Below are 20,620 nucleotides of genomic sequence, written 5' to 3' on the forward strand. Positions count from 1 at the left end.
GCCAATCAACCCTAACCTGCACATCCCTGGGCACTATGGGACAATTTAGCATGGCCAATCCACCCTAACCTTTGGACTGTGGGAGGAAACTGGAGCACCTGGAGGAAACCCACGCAGACACGGTGAGAATGAGCAAACTGCACACAGACAGTTGCCCGAGGGTAGTATCGAACCTGGGTCCCTGGTGATATGAGGCTGCAGTGCTATCCACTGTGCCACTGCGCCACCCACTAGATGGCAGGATTTTGCCAAAGTCGATGCGGTCAAAGCTTGCCGGTTGCCCAGTTCCTATTCACATCCATTGTTTCTCCTGCTCGACAGACTAACATTCTGTCCAGCCCTTCGATTAATGTTTCTTTTCTTTGAAAAGCTGGAGATTGAAAGAGGCCTGGTGCTGCCCCGTTGCCAGGTAGAGGCCTGAGCCAGGCTGGCACTGGGTACTTTGCAGCTGCCTTTGGTGTTTCCCCTTTGAGGAAGTGGTTTCCCACTGCAGCTCGGAACCAGCATTTCCTTGGAAGGTTCATTAGTCAACCAGGGAACCGTTTCCATCTGTGAGGAAGGCAGAACATTATAATAAAACAGGGCTAAAGAGCAGAATTAGGCCATTCAGCCCTTCAAGCTTACTCTGTCATTCAATAAGATCATGACGGATCTAGTTGTGGCCTCATCCCGTCACTACCATTAAATCACTTGTCTATTCAAAATCTACCTAACCTCATCTTCACCGGCCTCCACTGCTCTCTGGAGAAGAGAATTCCACAAACTAATGGAATTCCAACAGGGAGAAGGTCTCCTCGCATCCATTTTAAAATGGAGCCCCCATATTATCATACCTGAGCCTGCAGGCTCCAGTCTGACCACAAGGGGACAGAACCCACTCTCTCCAGCCCCTTCAGCATTGGATTTGTTTCACTAAATATCACCAAACCTTCATCCTAACTCCACCTGGCACAGACTCAACCTCTTACCCTTCCTTCAAAAGGTAAGTCCCTTCATCCCAGCGACAAGTCAAGTAAACGTTTCCTGAGCTGATTCGATAGTAGTTATGTTTCTTTTAAAGTGACATGTACACACCCATCTGGTCTCCCCTTGTCCAGCCGACGGCAAACAGCCTTCCTTTTATATTCCATTCCCCTTACAATAAGTGATAACGCTCCATTCACTGGCTGTACCTGCAAACTAACTCCATAACCAGGATACCCAGATCCCTCTGACACATACATCCTTCCAATTTCTCCCCATAAAACATTCTATTCTTCCCACCAAAGTGGACAAGTTCACATTAATGCAGCTTGCAGACTGAATGCCTCCAAGTCCCTTTCCAGATTCTCTCTCTCCTTTTGATAGCTTGAATTCCTTCCAATCTTATTGTCACTGATACAGCCATAGAGACAAACTTCAGTCCAACCCTTCCATTCCGATCAGATATCCTAAATAAATCCAGCCCCATTTGCCTGCATTGGCCCCGATCCCTCGAAACCCTTCCTATTCATGTCCCCATCCAGATGCCTTTTAAATGCTGTAACTGTACCAGCCCCCACACACCTCCTCCGGCAGCTCATTCCATATACGCACCACCCTCTGTTTGAAAACATTACTCCTTAGGTCCCTTGTAAATCTTTGCCCCTCTCATCTTAAACCTATACCCTCTAGTTTTCGACTCTCCTACCCTGGGATAAAGACTTGGCTATTCACCCTTTCTGTGCTCCTCTTAAGTTTATAACCCTCCATAAGGTCACTTCTCTGCCCCCATGCTCTTTACAACCCGATCAACTTGGGTCGCAACTTTGAGGGATCTACGGGTGTGGACCCCAAGATCTCTGTACCTCCACACTGCCATTAACCCTGCAATCTACATGTAAATTTGACCTTCCAAAATCAATCACTTCGCACTTTTCCTGATTGAATTCCATCTGCCACTTCTTTGTCCAGCTCTGCATCCTGTCAATATCCAGTTGCAACATACAACAGTCCTCCACACTGTCCACAACTCGACCAAACTTCATATCCTCAGCAAATTTACTAACCCACCCTTCCAAATCTTCATCCAAGTCATTTATAAAGATCACAAAGAGCAGAGGTTCCAGGACAGATCCCTGTGAAACACCACTGGTCACCGAGCTCCAGGCTGAATACTTTCTGTCTACTACCACCCTCTGACTCCTATTGGACAGCCAATTCTGTATCCAGGCAGCCACATTTCCCTGAATCCCATGCCTCCTTACTTTCTGAATGAGCCTACCAGGGGAACCTTACAAATGCCTTGCTAAAATCCATATACACCATATCCACTGCTCGACCTTCATCAATGTGTTTTGTCACATCCTCAAAGATTTCAATAAGGCTTAAGATAATAAAATGTGAGGCTGGATGAACACAGCAGGCCAAGCAGCATCTCAGGAGCACAAAAGCTGACGTTTCGGGCCTAGACCCTTCATCAGAGAGGGGGATGGGGGGAGGGAACTGGAATAAATAGGGAGAGAGGGGGAGGCAGACCGAAGATGGAGAGTAGAGATTCCCTGAGGTTGGTCCGGAGGGAGGAGGGTAATGTCGGGTATGACCTGCCCCTCACAAAGCCATGCTGACTATTTCTAATCAAACAGTGCTTTTCCAAATAATCATCAATACTGTGTCTCAGAATCCTCTCCAGTAATTTGCCCACCACAGAATAAAGACTATAAAGTGTGAATCTGGATGAACACAGCAGGCCAAGCAGCATCTCAGGAGCACAAAAGCTGACGTTTCGGGCTGAGACCCTTCATCAGAGAGGGGGATGGGGAGAGGGTTCTGAAATAAATAGGGAGAGAGGGGGAGGTGGACCGAAGATGGAGAGTAAACAAGATAGGTGGAGAGGAGAGTATAGGTGGGGAGTTAGGGAGGGGATAGGTCAGTCCAGGGAAGACTGACAGGTCAAGGAGGTGGGATGAGGTTAGCAGGTAGGAGATGGAGGTGCGGCTTAGGGTGGGAGGAAGGGATGGGTGAGAGGAAGAACAGGTTAGGGAGGCAGAGACAGGCTGGGCTGGTTTTAGGATGCAGTGGGGGGAGGGGAAGAGCTGGGCTGGTTGTGTGGTGCAGTGGGGCGAGGGGACGAACTGGGCTGGTTTTGGGATGCAGTGGGGGAAGGGGAGATTTTGAAGCTGGTGTAGTCCACATTGATACCATTGGGCTGCAGGGTTCCCAAGCGGAATATGAGTTGCTGTTCCTGCAAACTTCGGGTGGCATCATTGTGGCACTGCAGGAGGCCCATGATGGACATGTCGTCTAAAGAATGGGAGGGGGAGTTGAAATAGTTCGCGACTGGGAGGTGCAGTTGTTTATTGCGAACCGAGCAGAGGTGTTCTGCAAAGCGGTCCCCAAGCCTCTGCTTGGTTTCCCCAATGTAGAGGAAGCCATACCGGGTACAATGGATACAGTACACCACATTGGCAAATGTGCAGGTGAACGTCTGCTTAACATGGAAAGTCATCTTGGGGCCTGGGATGGGGGTGAGGGAGGAGGTGTGGGTGCAAGTGTAGCATTTCCTGCGGTTGCAGGGGAAGGTGCCGGGTGTGGTGGGGTTGGAGGGAAGTGTGGAGCGAACAAGGGAACCACGGACAGAATGGTCTCTCTGGAAAGCAGACTAGGGTGGGGATGGAAAAATGTCTTCGACGGTCGGTTCGGATTGTAGATGGCGGAAGTGTCGGAGGATGATGCTTTGTATCCGGAGGTTGGTGGGGTGGTGTGTGAGAATGAGGGGGATCCTCTGGGGGCGGTTGTGGCAGGGGCGGGGTGTGAGGGATGTGTTGCGGGAAATGCGGGAGACGCGGTCAAGGGCGTTCTCGACCACTGTGGGGGGTGATGTTGCGGTCCTTGAAGAACTTGGACATCTGGGATGTGTGGGAGTGGAATGCCTCATCGTGGGAGCAGATGCGGCGGAGGCGGAGGAAGTAAGACTGACTGGTCTGTAATTCCCAGAATTATCCCTATTCCCTTTCTTGAACCATGCAATAACATTTGCCACCCTCCAATCTTCTGGTACTACTGCAATGGGCAGTGAGGACGCAAAGATTGTCGCCAAAAGGGACAGCAATCTCTTCCCTCACTTCCCATAGTAACATTAGGCCCGGGGGATTTATCTATCCTCATGTTTTTCAATACTTCTAGCACATCCTCCTTCCTAACATCAACCTGTTTGAGCATATCTGCCTGTTTCATGCTGCCTTCACAAACGTCAAGGTCCCTCTCACTGGTGAATACTGAAGCAAAGTATTGATTAAAGCCTTCCCCTAACTGCTCTGACTCTCCACACAAGTTCCCTCCACTATCCCTGATTGGCCTTACCCTCAGTCTGGCCATCCTCTTGTTCCTCGCATAAGTAAAGAAAGCCTTGGGGTTTTCCATGATCCTACCCACCGAGGTTTTCTCATACCCCTTCTAACTCTCCTAAGTCTATTCTTCAGTTCCTTCCTGGCCAGCTTGTAGAGCTCTGTCCCATCCTTGCTTCCTCAGCCTTAAGCTTCCCTCTTCCTGTTGACTAGGTACTCTACATGTCTTGTCATCCAAGGTTTCCCCACCTGACCATCCTTTCCTTGCCTCAGTGGGACAAACCTACCCAATACTCATAGCTAGTACTCCCTAAACAACCTCCACATTTCTGTTCCATCTTAGGATAGCAAGAAAAGCTGGTTCTGCAGTGAGTGGTTGAGGAGGGGAACACACTGCCTGAGAGTGTGGTGGAGGCTGTTGGAGTCAGGTGTGAACAGGAAGGATACGCAGGACTTGGGGATTGGGGTGGGGGGAGGGCAGTGGAGCTAGCTGAATCGCTCTTAAACATTTCAGGAAGCCAGCAAGGGAATAGCAGGCTGAATGGCCTCCGTTTGCACTGTGATTGAATGGTACGTGTTTCCAGTCGGGTCTCGGTCCTACGTGGCTGGCACTCTGACATATTGATCGATGCTGCCACCTGCTGAGGGGAACCAGGGCAGGGAGTGACCTTGGCAGGTACGTTCCCACCCTCCGCATGAACTTTAGAGAGCCTGAGGAGTGGCGAGAGTGCCCGCAGGAGCGAACTAGCGGGAAACAGTCAGCACCTTCAGGCAAAACCATGCAAGGAATTAGACTCTGTTGCCAACTAGCACAAGCTGTTGGGTCAATCGTAGGCTGTGGGGCTTTGAGATGTAGCAACACGTGGGCTTTTATTTTACATGCTTCCACCTTATCTCCCACTGGGCCTGGTACGGACTGATAAGTCACTTTGGAGGAACATCAAAGTGTTAGGAACTTTCACTTCTATCCAGGCTGGTCTCAGCAGCTCCCACTATCTGCAGGGTTACCACTGAATACTCGGCCTGGTCACTATCGAGTCTGTTTTTTCTCCTCAGCTTCACTCAAGCGTTTTACAGCCACAATAACAACAGCCTGTGTCTATATAGCCACCTTCTAATGGAATAAACCATCCCAAGCTACTTCACAGGGCTGTTGTAAAGCAGAGTTTGATATCAGGCTGCAACATCAGGTGATGTTAGGACAGATAACTAAATCCTGCTCAAAAGGGTTCATTTTTAAGGGACGGTGTGGAGATAATGCGACTGGGTTAGGCGTGTGGGTTCGAATCTCAGAACGGCTTCAATTCGCTTGTATTTATAGAGCTGGAACTGAAAGCTAATCTCACTGACCATGACTTCGCAGTGAACCTATCTGCTGTACAAATGGGCTTCAGGGAAGAAAATCTGCCATCCATATCCCGTCTGGCTTCTACATGAGGGCAGGCCCACGGTAACGACGGTGGCTCCTCCCTGCCCTCTGAAATGGCCGAACAAGTCAAAGGGCAGTTAGGGATGAGCTTCAAATGCTGGTCTTTCTGGTGATCCCATGAAAGAGTAACTCGGGGAGTGGGGGCACAGGGTGGTGATGAAGAAGCAGCACTGGGTCAGAGTAAGGACACAAGCCTCAGAGATTTGGATGGTTTTACAGAACAGAAAGGGACCACTCAACCTTCATGCATTTGCAACAGATGGCCAATGCCTCCAAGGGGGATGTGATGGCCTAGTGGTATTTTCACTGGACTGTTAATCCAGTGACCCAGATAACATTCTGCAGACCTGGGTTTGAATCCTGCCGTGGCAGTTAGTGAAATTTGAATTCAATAAAAAATATCTGGAATGAATAATGAAATGATGACCATGAATCCATTGCTGATTGTCAGGAAAAACCCATCTGGTTCACTAATGTCCTTTAAGGAAGGAAACTGCCATCCTTACCTGGGCTGCCTACACTTTTATTTTGCTTTTACAGACGGGTTAAGAGCAGGAGTTAGGCCCCTGAGCTCCAGTCTGATCACAGTCCCTCATTCTCCTCGTCTCGTCTGAAATGGAAAATCCTACATAAACAGTAACATCGCATTGGGATTCCCAATCTGTCCTAGGCACTAACCTTTTTGCTATTCATGCACGAGGTTGAGGGGTGACCTTAGAGAGGTTTTTATAAAACCATGAGAGGTGTGGATAAGGTGAGTGACAGGTGTCTTTTCCCTAGGGTGGAACACTTCAAGGCAAGGGGGCATTTTTTAAGGTGAGAGAAGCAAGTTCTCATTCCAACGAGATGGGATCCAAGGTGTGACAGCAGACCGTCACGCCAATCCCAAACCACACTTTCCCTACAATCTTAATCCGATTGGGAACCAAAGTAGAAAGAGAAGGTTTCAGCCCCAGTGTACTAACCCGAGGTCAAGTTCAATAATTCAGCATCCAGATGGATTGTGTGAGTAATGGCCAGTGGGGAGGTGGACAGTTGGTAATAACAGGACATTGATGTAAGGTTCATTAAAAATGACACGAGGGGCAATTTTGTTTTCACACAGAGAGTGGCTCATGTGTGGAATGAACCTCCTGAGGATGTGACATTTCAAAGGCATTTAGATACGTTTGGCAGGGATATGGGCCAGGAGTGGGCAGGTGGGATTAGTTTAGTTTGGGATTATGTTCAGCACAGACTGGTTGGGCCGAAGGGTCTGTTTCCATGCGGTATGACTCTATGGCTCTCTGTACTAGTGCACCCAGATACTTCTGAACCACAAGATGCTGCCATTTCTCTCCATTTGAAGAGTAGACTAGGCTTTCTATTCTTCAACTTCACCCCTTTGTACATTACACGCCAATTCTGCACCTTATTCATTCCCATTGAAGAATCTGGGGCAGCTCTGCTGGGAGAGCGACCTGACAGAGCTTCTCAAAACTACGAGCGGGGCTGCACAGAATAGAGAGTGAGAAGCTGTTCCTGTTTGCCTTGTGAAAAAAAAACAAGAAGATTTAAAGTGACGTGAACAAAGCAAGGGAGGTATGAGAAAACATTTTTTCGTAATTAGGGTGTGGCATGCACTGCCTGGAAATGCGGTCACGGCTGGTTCAATTGAGGCATTCAAGAAGGGCATGGGATGGGCACAGTATGCAGGGATTAGGGAAAAGGCAGGAGATTGGCGCTAGGTGGTAGAACCAGTTCAGGAACGATGGGCCAAATGCCCTCCTAGAGGGCAATAGCAAGATGTGACAATCAATATCCCTTTTGCAGACTCTTAATGTCCTCTTCACAACTCTGTCCAAAGCAAAGCCCCTTTAGAAAAGCAGGCCTGCAGCTTGTTTTGTCCTTCTAGGGTTGGGGATGTTTGTGGCCTGACCAGCCCAACCAGGTACATCAACCCCTCTGTCACTGCCTCCCTCCTCTGTGAAAGTCTCCATGCAGAGTCCCTGCGTTCAGCAACAGCCCTTCCCTGTTTTGTGAGGGGCTAGCAGAGGGACAGATGGAGATGCCGGGGTGTCCCAGGAGAAAAATCAGCACAGAAGAAAGGCCATTTGGCCCATCAACCCCCTTTTCAATTGTATCCATGGAATAAATTCATATCAGAGGAAACTCAAAAGGTTAAAATAGCTCCCTGTGTCCCAACCCTGTGGTCTAGGCTGAGTTCCTCCAGCAGCGTCTCTTTGGACCTCCCGTGAGCAACGCACTCACCCCTAGGCCAAGTGTTTGCTTCGGGTCGGGTATGGCTACGCCAGTGTTGATTGAAACCAGCAGCTCCTTCGCGATTCCAAGGCAACGCTGGGTCACAGGTCAATGCTGAGAGCCACTCCTCAGCTTTCCGCAGATAAGCTGAGACGGATGAGCGAATGTTTCCAGAGATGAGGTCACAGTCCTGTGACCATGGAGGGCTGGTGCCGCCCGTTTCCACGGAGACCGTTTTGATGGATGTTCTGACTCCCTGGCAGCCAGCAGGGAACTGGTGGTAGGTATCTCTCTGGTTAACGCTTTAGCAGCTAGTGCTCTCTCTGCCAGCAAGAAACCCTGACAGTAAGCCTTGCGTCGCCAAGCCCTGTTTCACCCCATGCCCAGGGCACGCCAGGCAACACTGCCCATATGGCAGCATGAATTACGTTAGATTGCCAATACCCAGACTGCCTCGCAATCTGGCAGTGATCCCAGTTCGGAATTCTTGTGTCCATAAACCTCCCGTCTCACTCTCTCCTCTCCCTAAGATCCCTGGCCTCCTCGAATTCCAGCTTTTCGCATGCACCCTGATTTTATTCCCCTCAACGTTGGAGCGGGTGCCTTCAGCAGCCTAAGCCGTTAAGCTGAGGAATTCTCTCTCCCCTCTTTCCCCATCCCGTTCACGTTCTGTCTTTTTCTCTTTGTCTCTCCCCTCTTTCAGGACGCTCCTGACAATCTACCACCTTCACTGGTTCTGAGGAAGGGTCACCAGACCTGAAGTGTTAACTCTGTTTACTCCTTCACAGATGCTGCCAGACCCACTGAGCTTTTCCAGCAACTTTGTTTTTGATGCTGATTTACAGCCTCCGCAGTTCTTTTGGTTTTTCCGTCACTGGGTTACTGGGCATCTCCTAACGTGGCTCAAAACCCTTCCTGTGAGGTGCCTTCAGAGATTTTGTTGTGTTTATATTTGAGTCTATTATAAAGGATGCAACAGCAGAGTATTTAGAAATACATCTTATTAATTTTAACAGATGCACTACAGAAAGCATTCTATCTGGATGCATCACAGCCTGGTACAGCACTGCTCTGCCCAGGGCTGTAAGAAACTACAGGGAATTTTGAGCACAGCACAGTCTGTCACACAAACCAGCCTCCCACCCTCTGACTACATCTACACTTCCCACTGCATCAGGAAGGCAGCCAGCATCCCACCCCAGGTAACAATCCCTTCCAACCCCTTCCATCAGGCAGTAGATACAGAAGCTTAAACCCACGTACCAGCAGGTTCAAGGACAGCTCCTTCCCCGATGTTATTACATTCTGAATGGGCCTCTCTGATTAATGTTGTTCTCACTCTGTGCACCTTCCCTGTAACATTGTGTTCCTCGCTCTGTAGTGTTACCCTAATGCACCGTGTACCGTCTGGCCTGCCTGTACTGCACGCAAAACAAAACTTTTCACTGTACCCCGGAACATGGGACAATAACCAATCAGATCAAATAACAAATCATATGATCAAAGAGAGTCAGCATGGCTGCATGAGGGGGCTTCATCTCTGAGAAATTTACTAAAATTCTTTTTGGAGAGAACAAGCTGGATAAATAAAGGAGAGCAATGAAGATAGTATACTTGGATTTTCAGAAGACTTCTTATAATGACCTCACATGAGGTGCCTTGACAAGGAAAGGGCCCATACTGTTGAAGGTCATGTATTAGAGCAGACACGCTAACTAATAAAAGATACAAAATTGTGTTGAAAGTTGCATTTTCAGGATGGCTGCCCATAACGAACAGAGTGCCACAGGGATCAGTGCTCGGGCTATTATTATTTACAATGTCTAACAATGACTTGGAGGAAGAAAGTGGATCTACTACAGCCCAGTTTATGAATGACACAAAATGAGCTGGGAAGGCAACTGGCGAGGGAGACATAAAGGGTCTGTGGAGGGATATAGATGGGTTAAATAAGTGGACAAAAGTTTGGCAATGTGGGGAAACACGTGGTTACAATTTGGCAGGAAGACCCAAGGAGCTGAATATGATTTAAATGGAGAGAGACTGCAGAAAGCTACAGGGCAGAGGGACCTGGGTGTCATCATCCTTAAATCTCAAAATACTGGCAATCGAGCTCAGCTCAGATAATGGGCAAGGCAAGTGGAATGCTGGCCTTTATTTCGACAGGAAATGGAGTATAAAAACAGGAAGGTTTCACAAAAGCTATACAAGACATTGTTCAGACCAAGGCTGGCATACTGGGACCAGTTACGGCACACTTGTCTAAGGAGAGACAGACTGGCATTGGAGGCAGCCCACGGCAGGTTCACTCAGCTGATACTAGGTTGGAGGGAATTTTTTTTATTCACTCATGGGACCTGGCATTGCTGCCTGGGCCCAGCATTTATTGCCCCATCCCTTGTTGCCCCCCATTGAGAAGGTGGGGGAGAGCTGCCTCCTTGAACTGCTGCAGGCCATGTGCTGTGGGTTGACCCACAATGTCCCTTAGGGAGGGAATTCCAGGATTGTGACCCAGCGACACTGAAGGAAGGGGGATATATTTCCAAGTCGGGATGGTGAGGGGCTCGGAGGGGAGCTTGCAGGGGGCTGATGTTCCCACGTACCTGCTGTCCTTGTCATCCAGCACACAAACACAGCCTTCAGTCCAATGGTCTGCACCAAGCTAACGTCCCACTCTGACCACGTCCCATTTGCCAGCATTTGGCCCCTATCCCTCCAAACCCTTCCTATCCATGTCCCTATCTAGATGCCTTTTAAATGCTGTAACTGTACCAGCCTCCACCACTTCCTCTGGCAACTCATTCCATACACTCACCACCCTCTATGTGAAAATGTTACCCCTCAGGTCCCTTTTAAATCTTTCCCCTCCCACCTTAAACCTCGCACTCTAGTTTTAGATGTTGTAATCCTTGGAAAAACAACCTTGGCTATTCATTGGCTGTTCACCTTATCCATGCCCCTCATGATTTTATAAACCTCTATAAGGTCACCCCCTCAGGCTCCGACGCTCCAGGGAAAATAGCCCCAGCCTATTCAACCTTTCCCCTGTAGCTCAAACCCTCCAACCCTGGCAACATCCTTGTAAATCTTTCCTGCACCGCTTGACGTTAACAGCATCTGTCTTCTTGCAGGGAGACCGGAACTGAACACAGTATTCCAGAAGTGGTCTAACCAATTCCTCTCTGTCCAGGATATAACCCTCCCAGCTCCTTCACTCAATACACTGACCAATAAAGGTAAACATACATTGGGGTGGCACGGTGGCTCACTGGTTAGCACTGCAGCCTCACAGCACCAGGGACCTGGGTTCAATTCCAGCCTCGGGTGACTGTCTGTGTGGAGTTTGCACATTCTCCCTGTGTCTGTGTGGGTTTCCTCCGGGTGCTCCGCTTTCCTCCCACAGTCCAAAGATATGCAGGTTAGGTGGATTGGCCATGCTAAGTTGCCCATAAGTGTTCAGGGGTGTGTGAGTTATAGGGGAATGGGCCTGGGTGGGATGCTGCAAGGGTCAGTGTGGACTTGATGGGCCAAAGGACCTGTTTCCACACTGTAGGGAATCTAATCTAATCTAAATACCAAACACCTGCTTCACCGCCCTGTCTACCTACAACTCCAATTTCACGGTGCTATGTACCTGCCCCCCAAGGTCTCTTCATGCAGCAATGCTCCCTAGGGCCCTTACCTTAATTGCATAAGTCCTCCCCCGGCAAACTGCAGCACCTCACATTTATCTGAATTAAACTCCATCTGCCACTTCTTGGCCCATCGGCCCATCTGATCACGGTCCCGTTACACTCTGAGGTAACCTTCTCTGCTGCCCTACCCCCACCTATCTTGGTGTCATCTGCAAACTTACTAACTATACCTCCTACATTTATATACAACCCTTCCAGCTGAAAGTGGTTGTAGCTTGGGTAGGCGCTGTCTATGGATGTTTGGTGAATTTCTGTAGCGCATCTTGTCAACAGAATGTCTTACGAGGAGAGTTTGAGTTGATTGAACTCGTGTTTGTTAGACTTTTGAAGAATAAGAGATGACCTTATTGAAATGTGTAAGATTCTTAGAGGATTTGATAGGGGAGGATTGAAGAGGTAGTTTCCCCTTGTGGGAGAGTCCGGAACCAGAGGGGCATCATCAGAGATTAGTGAGGAGGAATTTCTTCCCCCCGAGGGGAGTGAATCTGTGGAATTCTTTACCGCAGAGGGCTGTCAGGACTGGACCATTCGTCTACTCAAGGATGCAATGGAGAGATTTTTAATGAGGAAGGAATTCACAGGTTTTGGGGAAAAGGCAGGAAGTGGAGTTGAGGATGGTCAGATCAGCCATGATCTCACTGTTTGGTGGAACAGACTTGAATGAGCTGAATGGCCTACTCTTGCACCTATACCTTATGGTTTTGAAGGAGATATTGCAATGTAGGTCCTTGTTGTAACTACAGGCAGCTAGGAGATTTCCTGTTAGTATCACAGCTTTCCAAATTTTACTTCTCTGGGACTCAAACCTGCAATGAGTACAGTTCTGGGTCCATGATTTTCCAACTCATTTCCCTCAAACTGAATCTAACGCCTCTTCTTCCACACTCAGCTGCCCCTCCGGTCCTTCCTTTCAGTGTCAGTGATACTCGTCCAGGGGAGGCGTCACTCCATGATCTCGTCCTGTTGCATTTGCCAAAGAATTCTTTTCCTCAGGGGAACCATGAGGGAGCAATCGGATGCTGGAGTACTATCCTCCTGGAATACTGGCCAATCTCCGTGACATCTCATCTGGAGCAGAGACAATGAGATGAAAATCCTGACCACAAATAACCCCCATCAACCGAACCTGCCAGGTACAGAGCAATATGACTGGAGTGAGAACGTAGATATCAATCTGGAATTGCACCTTGTACTTTCTCTTCCTTGCCACCTTGTGGTGTTTCTGTTGGTAGAAGGAGTTGTTAGGTTTTGGAGTTGGTCTGTGTGAGTGGGTTTGTTTGTCAGTGTGTGTCTCTGTGATAGTGTGTGCCAGTGTGTGTGTGTCTGTGTACGTATCTCTCCATGTGTCTGTGCACCTGTGTGTGTGTGTGTGTGTGTGTGTCTGTGTGTGTGTGTGTGTGTGTGTGTGTGTGTGTGTGTGTGTGTGTGTGTGTGTGTGTGTGTGTGTGTGTGCATCTGTGTATGCGTGCTGACTGTGTGTATGTCTGTGTGTGTGGGTTTATGTGCGGGGCTGGTGTCGGTCTCTGTGTGTTTAAGTATGTCTGTGTCTGTCTGTCTGGGTATGTGTCTGTCTGTGTGTCCGTATGTGTGTGTGTGATTCTCTCTGTTTGTGTGGCCGTCTGTTTGTGAGACTGTGTGCCCATCTGTGTGTGTGTGTGACTGTGTGTTGGCTGTGCATGTACCAGTCTGTGTGTCTTTCTGTGAGTGTATTGATATTTGTCAGTCTGACTATGTCTGTGAGAATCCAAGAGTTTCTTTCTGTGAGACTGTGTATATCTGACCGTCTGCATGTGTGTCTGTATGAGTGTGTATTTATGACTGTCTAACTGTGTATTAGTCTGTGTGAGTGTGTATATCTGTCTGTGTGTGTGACTGTATGTGTGTCCGTCTGTGTCAGTGTTTATATCTGACAGTCTGTCTACATGTCTGATCTCAGGTCTGTGAAAACACACTGCTACCTGACTGCAGAAGAAGGTGGGGGTGAGCTGCCTCCTTGAACCGCTGCAGTCCATGTGCTGTGGGGTGACCCACAATGTCCCTCAGGGAGGGAATTCCAGGATTCTGACCCAGCAACACTGAAGGAACGGGGATATATTTCCAAGTCAGGATGGGGAGGGGCTCGGAGGGGAACTTGCAGGGGGCTGGTGTTCCCATGTACCTGCTGCCCCTTGTCCTTCTGGATGGAAGTGGGTCGTGGGTTTGGAAGGTGCTGCCTGAGGGTCTTTGGTGAATCCCTGCAGAGCATCTTGTAGATGGTACACACTGCTGCAACTGAGCGTCAGTGGGGGGAGGGAGTGGGATGTTTGTGGATGTGGTGCCAATCGAGCGGGGGCTGCTTTGTCTTGGATGGTGTCGAGCTTCTTGAGTGTTGTTGGAGCTGTACCCCATCCAGGGGCATGTGGGGGGTATTCCCTCACACTCCTGACTTGTGCCTTGTAGATGGCGGGACAGGGTTTGGGGAGCCAGGGCGTGAGTTGCTCACCGCAGGATTCCCAGCCTCTGACCCGCTCTGTTTGTGTGGGGGGGGGGGGGGGTCCAGTTGAGTTTCTGGTCAGTGTTGATCGTGGGGGATTCAGTGATGGTTAGATCCTGTCTATTTGGAGATGGTCATTGCCTGATACTTGGATAAACAGAGTGACTTGTTTAACTATCTCGAAGTTCCACACAAGGCCAGCAAATGTCCTTCCCCGAAGGGCATTGATAAACAACAAGAGTGCTTACAGTGATTGTTTTGTGGCCAACATCACTGACAATTAGTTTTTAACTCAAGATGGATTGAATCCAAACTCTGAGGAGATACCATGGTGGGGTTTAGACCCCTGTCACAGGGTTTTAGCTGGAATTCCCAACCCAGGGTTATTACCAGAACTAGCCCTGTCCCTGTCCCTGTCCCTGTCCCAGTCCCATGTGATACTGCTCACCGTCAGTAGATGGCGGCATTGTCACAGGGAGGGTGAAATCTAACTTACAGAGTCACTGGGTATCACAGTCCCAAACTCTTGTCAGTCTCGGTGTTCAGACCAGGGGCTGGGGGCAGATCAAATGGAAGTGTAGGCCTGTTCCTAAATCAACAAGAAGCTGCAAAGAAATGTTGGACAAACGGGAGCTTCGCTCAATGAATCGAGCAGGTGACAGGGAAACCTGACTGAACATTTCTGCCAGATCCTGACTGCCAAATTCAGACTGTTTGACAGGCTCAGGAACATTGACAGGAACATCCCCTCCGGCCCCGCCCACAACATCAGTTTAATTGTTTGACCTCAAGTCCCAATATGGCCTGTTGTATGGTTTTTCTAACAATATAAGTCAAACAAATTCTTCAGCAAACACAAAATTATGGATTTATCGTCAAACAAGATTTAGTCCACTAAGGTGCAAAGAGCCCAGCTTGCAAGTTGTAAATGTAAGTGTTTGCTGCTCTAAACAACTACAAACATACATTCATGCGCACAGCACCTCACAACACAAACACGCAGACACATATCACATACAGGCACAAACATGGCGAAATACAAACAGACAGACTGACACACACACACACAGACACACACACATCACATACACATACAAACAAACACAGACACAAACACACAGATGTACACCCACACACACACATCAAATACAGGCACAAACATACAAAAATACAGACTCACTCAAACACACACACAGGGGTATACACACATACAGGCACAAAGGCACAGGCATACACACACACATCATTCACCGACAAACACTCATAAGTATGAGGCCTCTCAGGCAGAGACTGTATGTTTAAAAAAAATCCAATTGCATTCCCCTGTGCCTCTGAGAGAGCTTTCTCACAGGGTGTGGCTATCAGTGGCCCAGGCTAGTATCCACCCACCATCCTTAAAGGTCTTTGAACTGAAAAGCTTGCTCTGCCATTTCAGAGGAAAAGTGAAGAGTTAACCATGTGACAGTGGCTCTGGAGTCACATGTAGGCCCAGACCAGGTAAGGACAGCAGATTTCCTTCTGTTTTTACAACAATCAATGATGGTTTCATGTCACTATTGAGACTAGCTTTACATTACGGATGTGTTAGGACATGAATGCTGTGATGAGGTTTGGATTTGTAGCCTAGGCCTCAGGATTACTAATCTATTGAAATTCCCATCACCCAGCCTTCCCCCAGCCCCCACATTGCTCGACAAGTTCCACCACCTTACACTGCGTACACTTTATTCTCTGTAAATAAACTGTGCTCTGTTCCCCCAGCCATTTCCTTACTTTTTAGTGAGAGAACATCATTAGGTTTTAGGGACAAAAACAGTATTGCTGCAAAAGCTCAGCAGGTCTGGCAACATCTGTGAAGGGAAAAAACTTTTTTTTTCCCTTCACAGATGCTGCCTGACCAGGAAAAGCTGAGCTTTTCCAGCAACTTCTGTTTTTGTTCCTGATTTACAGCATCCGCAGTTCTTTCCGTTTTTACCATTAGGCTGTATTTGACATTACTCACCAATTTGTTGGCACGCCATCTCTTTGTTTTCTCGATCCTGTATTTATTGCATCCCTGCACTTTCTCTACTCTCCGAAACTTCTGACAGGAACCTTCTTAGAATAGAGAACGTAGAACATTACAGCACAGCACAGGCCTTTCGGCCCTCGATGTTGTGAAACCAAACTGAAGCCCATCTAACCTACATTATTTCATTATCATCCATATGTTTATCCAATGACTATTTAAATGCCCTTAAAGTTGGCGAGTCTACTACTGTTGCAGGCAGGGCATTCCATGCCCCTAAAACTCTGAGTAAAGAACCTACCTCTGACATCTGTCCTATATCTATCACCCCTCAATTTAAAGCTATGTCCCCTCATACTAGCCATCACCATTCGAGGAAAAAGGCTCTCACTGTCCACCCTATCTAATCCTCTGACCATCTTGTATGTCTCTATTAGGTCACCTTTCAACCACCTTCTCTCTAACGAAAACAGCCTCAAGTCCCTCAGCATTTCCTTGTAAGATCTTCTCTCCATACCAGGCAACATCCTGGTAAATCTCCTCTGCACCCTTTCCAATGCTTCCACATATAATGCGGCGACAAGAACTGCATGCATTCTGCATTTGCCTGCCACGACTGAGCAGACTGCACACCGGCTGAAACAACCTTGCACAACCTTGCATAGCTTGTCTATGCAGGCTTGCCACTGTCCTCTTGCTGAATGACCTTCCAGTGGCTGTTTGACTTTTGTCAAAAGCACATCTCAGTTCAGTGAAGCCAGCCTCTTGCCAATTTTAAACATCCCTCATTCAATCCACAACTTCTCTTTGCAGCCACTCGAACTGAAATGATTTGATTGTTGCATGTACCGTAAAACAGTGAAAAGTATTGTTTTGCATGTCGTACAGACAGATCATACCTTATCTAAGTATATTAGGGTAATAGAACAGAACACAGGATATAGTGTTACAGCTACAGAGAAGGGGGCAGAGTACTCTAATATGGGAGAGGTCCGTACCTAAATCTAATAACAGTGGGGAAGAAGCTGTTCTTGAATCAGTTGGTACATATTTTCAAACTTTTGTATCTTCTGCCTGATGGAAGTGGGTGGGAGAGAGTATAACCAGGGTGAGAGAGATTTTTGTTTATGTTGGTTACTTTCATGAGCTAGTGGGAAGTATAGATGGAGTCAATGAATGGGAGACTGGCTGGCGTGATAGACTGGGCTGCGTTCTCGACTCTCTGTGATAATGGGAACTGCAGATGCTGGAGAATCCAGGATAACAAAGTGTGGAGCTGGATGAACACAGCAGGCCAAGCAGCATCTCAGGAGCTGCTGCTTGGCCTGCTGTGTTCATCCAGCTTCACACTTTGTTATCTCGACTCTCTGTACTTTGTTTCGGTCCTGGGAAGAGCAGTTGCCATACCAAGCCCGTCAGGCATCCAGTTAGAATGGTTTCTACGGTGCATCTGTACAAATGAGCAGGCTGGCGGCTCACTGCTGCTTCATAGCACCAGGGACCCGGGTTTGATCCCAGCCTCAGGCAACTGTCTGTGTGGAGTTTGCACATTCTCCCTGGGTTTCCTCCGGGTGCTCCTGTTTCCTCCCACAGTCCAAAGATGTGCAGGTGAGGGTGGATAGGCTGTACTGAATTGTTTGCAGTGTTCAGGGATAAACATGGGGAAATGCAGGGGCAGGAGAATGAGACAGGCTGGGATAATCTTCGGAGGGGCAGTGTGGACCTGTTGGGCCGAATTGCCTGTTAGTGATTCCACGAAATGGGGAGGAGTCCTTGTGGATCTGCTGAATTCCCTTCGAGCCCCGAGGAAGTGCAGGCGTTGTTGTGTTTCTCAGCTGTAGCGTTGCTGCGGTCGGCCAAGACGGAATTTTGTCGGTGATAATTTACTCTCGACCACCTCCAGCATCAGTGACACAGACAGGGGGCACGTCCGCTGCTCTGCTTCCTGAAGTCAGCGGGAATCGTGTTGATGACATTGAGGGAGGGACTGCAGTCTTCACACTATGTCGCCGAGAGCTCCGTCTCCTTCCCGGACTCACTGTGGTTTATGATTTGGCCGAATAGGTATCGTGAGGTCCTGGCTGCCCCTTTTCTCTCGTAGGTCTCTCTCAGGAAGGACGGCTGCTGAGAACCTGCAGTTTTGTTTCAGCCCCTGAAGCCGGTATCCTTCGGGGACCAATGGTACGGAGAGACTGGCAGCGGTAACATCACCGGGTGGGAACAGGGGAAGATGGCAGAAGTAGGTGAAAGGGCTCACTCCCAATCCTGGGATTGATGCCAGGAAAGGGAATCTGCAGCAGAAAGCGATTACCACAACACAGTGACCTTCCAAAGGGAGGTCTGAAGGAGCCTCCCTCACACAGTTTCCTTTGTATCACAATACACACTTACATTCACCTAGCGCCTGTTATCAAGAAAACCATCCACAGGGGTGACGCTGTGAAATCCGAGCATCAGCAGCGGAGGAACTGGTTGGGTGGGATCGACCCGACAGATACACTTCAACTTGTCAGTGTGGGAGGGAGATAGGGATGTTCAGGGAGTCACAACACACTCCCTCCGCCCTCTACACTCACTCACTCCGCCCTCAACACTCACTCCCTCCGCCCTCAACACTCACTCCGCCCTCAACACTCACTCCCTCCGCCCTCAACACTCACTCCGCTCTCAACACTCACTCCCTCCGCCCTCTACACACAATCCCTCCGCCCTCAACACTCATTCCCTCTGCCATCAACACTCACTCCCTCCGCCCTCTACACTCACTCCCTCCGCCCTCAACACTCACTCCCTCTGCCATCAACACTCCCTCCGCCCTCTACACACACTCCCTCCGCCCTCAACACTCACTCCCTCCGCCCTCTACACACACTCCCTCCGCCCTCTACACACAATCCCTCCGCCCTCAACACTCACTCCCTCCGCCCTCTACACACACTCCCTCCGCCCTCTACACACACTCCCTCCGCTCTCTACACACACTCCCTCCGCCCTCAACACTCACTCCCCCCGCCCTCTACACACACTCCCTCCGCCCTCAACACTCACTCCCTCCGCCCTCTACACACACTCCCTCCGCCCTCAACACTCACTTCCTCCGCCCTCAACACTCACTCCCTCCGCCCTCTACACACACTCACTCCCTCACCCACAACACTCCCTCACCCTCAACCCTCCCTCACCCACAACCCTCCCTCACCCGCAACACACCCTCACTCATCCTCAACACTCCCTCCCTCACCCTCAACACTCCCTCCCTCACCAACACTCACTCCCTCACCCACAACCCTCCCTCACCCTCAACACTCACTCCCTCACCCACAACACTCAATCCCTCACCCACAACCCTCCCTCACCCTCAATACTCACTCCCTCACCCTCAACACTCCCTCCCTCACCCACAACACTCCCTCCCTCACCCACAACACTCACTCCCTCACCCTCAACACTCAATCCCTCACCTACAACCCTCCCTCACCGTCAACACTCACTCCCTCACCCTCAACACTCACTCCCTCACCCACAACACTCCCTCCCTCACCCACAACACTCACTCCCTCACCCTCAACACTCACTCCCTCACCCACAACACTCACTCCCTCACTCTCAACATTCGCTCCCTCACCCACAACCCCTCCCTCACCCTCAACACTCACTCCCTCACCCATAAAACTCATTCCCTCACCCACAACCCCTCCCTCACCCTCAACACTCACTCCCTCACCCTCAACACTCACTCCCTCACCCACAACATTCTCTCCATCCCCCACCGTTAACACTCACGCTCTGCCCCACCCTCAAAAAATTTTCCATTCCTCACTCACAACCTCTCAACACTCACTCTCTCCCCCACCTTCAGAGACAGAAAAAGTGTGTGTGTGTGTCTGTGGGGGGGGGGGGGGGGGGGGGGGGCGAGCTTTTGTTGGGGGAGGGGAGAGTGAGAAACTGTGTGTGTGTCAGGGGAGCAGGAGAGAGAGACTGTGTGTGTGAGAGAGAGATTGTGTGTATTTTGGGGAGTGCCGGGGAGGGACGGAGTGTGTCTGTGTGTGTGTGTGTGTGTGTGTGTGTGTGTGTTTGGGAGTGAGGGACAGAGTGTGTGTGTGCGTGCGTGTGTGTGTGTGTGTTTGGGAGTGAGGGACAGAGTGTGTGTGTGCGTGAGTGTGTGTGTATATGTGTGGGAGAGAGATTGTGTGTATTTTGGAGGGTGTGGGGGAGGGACAGACTGTGTGTGTGTGTGTGTGTGTGTGTGTGTGTGTGTGTTGGCGGGGGGAGAGAATGTGTGTGTGTTTGGGCGTGAGGGTCAGAGTGTGTGTGTGTGTAAGTGTGTGTGTGTGCGTGCGAGAGAATGTACAGGGTGACGGAGTCACCTGTAGTGCACATGAGTCCAAGATCCTGTTTGAGGTTCATGGGTACTGAGCTGGGCTATCAGCTGGGCTATGGGAAGGTAGGGAGGAGATAGGTCAGTCCAGG

General features: G+C 49.5%; 1 protein-coding gene across 5 annotated transcripts in view; it reads right to left on the bottom strand.

Annotated features, from left to right (window-relative positions):
• The window catches only part of LOC125467672 (claudin-4-like), a 60,123-nt gene that overhangs the window by 26,643 nt on the left and 12,860 nt on the right, over positions 1–20,620 (bottom strand). For 2 of the 5 annotated variants that reach the window (XM_048563823.2, XM_059639736.1), the window contains exon 2: positions 16,145–16,239. The exons of 2 other annotated variants lie outside the window; for them this stretch is intronic. The gene's annotated coding sequence lies outside the window, so the exon portion shown is untranslated. Of the gene's footprint in view, positions 1–12,475; positions 12,738–16,144; positions 16,240–20,620 lie in introns of all 5 variants that reach the window. One more of the 5 variants, XM_048563822.2, reaches the window with a different exon arrangement.

Source organism: Stegostoma tigrinum, chromosome 34, assembly GCF_030684315.1.
Source record: "Stegostoma tigrinum isolate sSteTig4 chromosome 34, sSteTig4.hap1, whole genome shotgun sequence".
In the NCBI taxonomy this organism is placed as follows: Eukaryota; Metazoa; Chordata; class Chondrichthyes; order Orectolobiformes; family Stegostomatidae; genus Stegostoma; species Stegostoma tigrinum.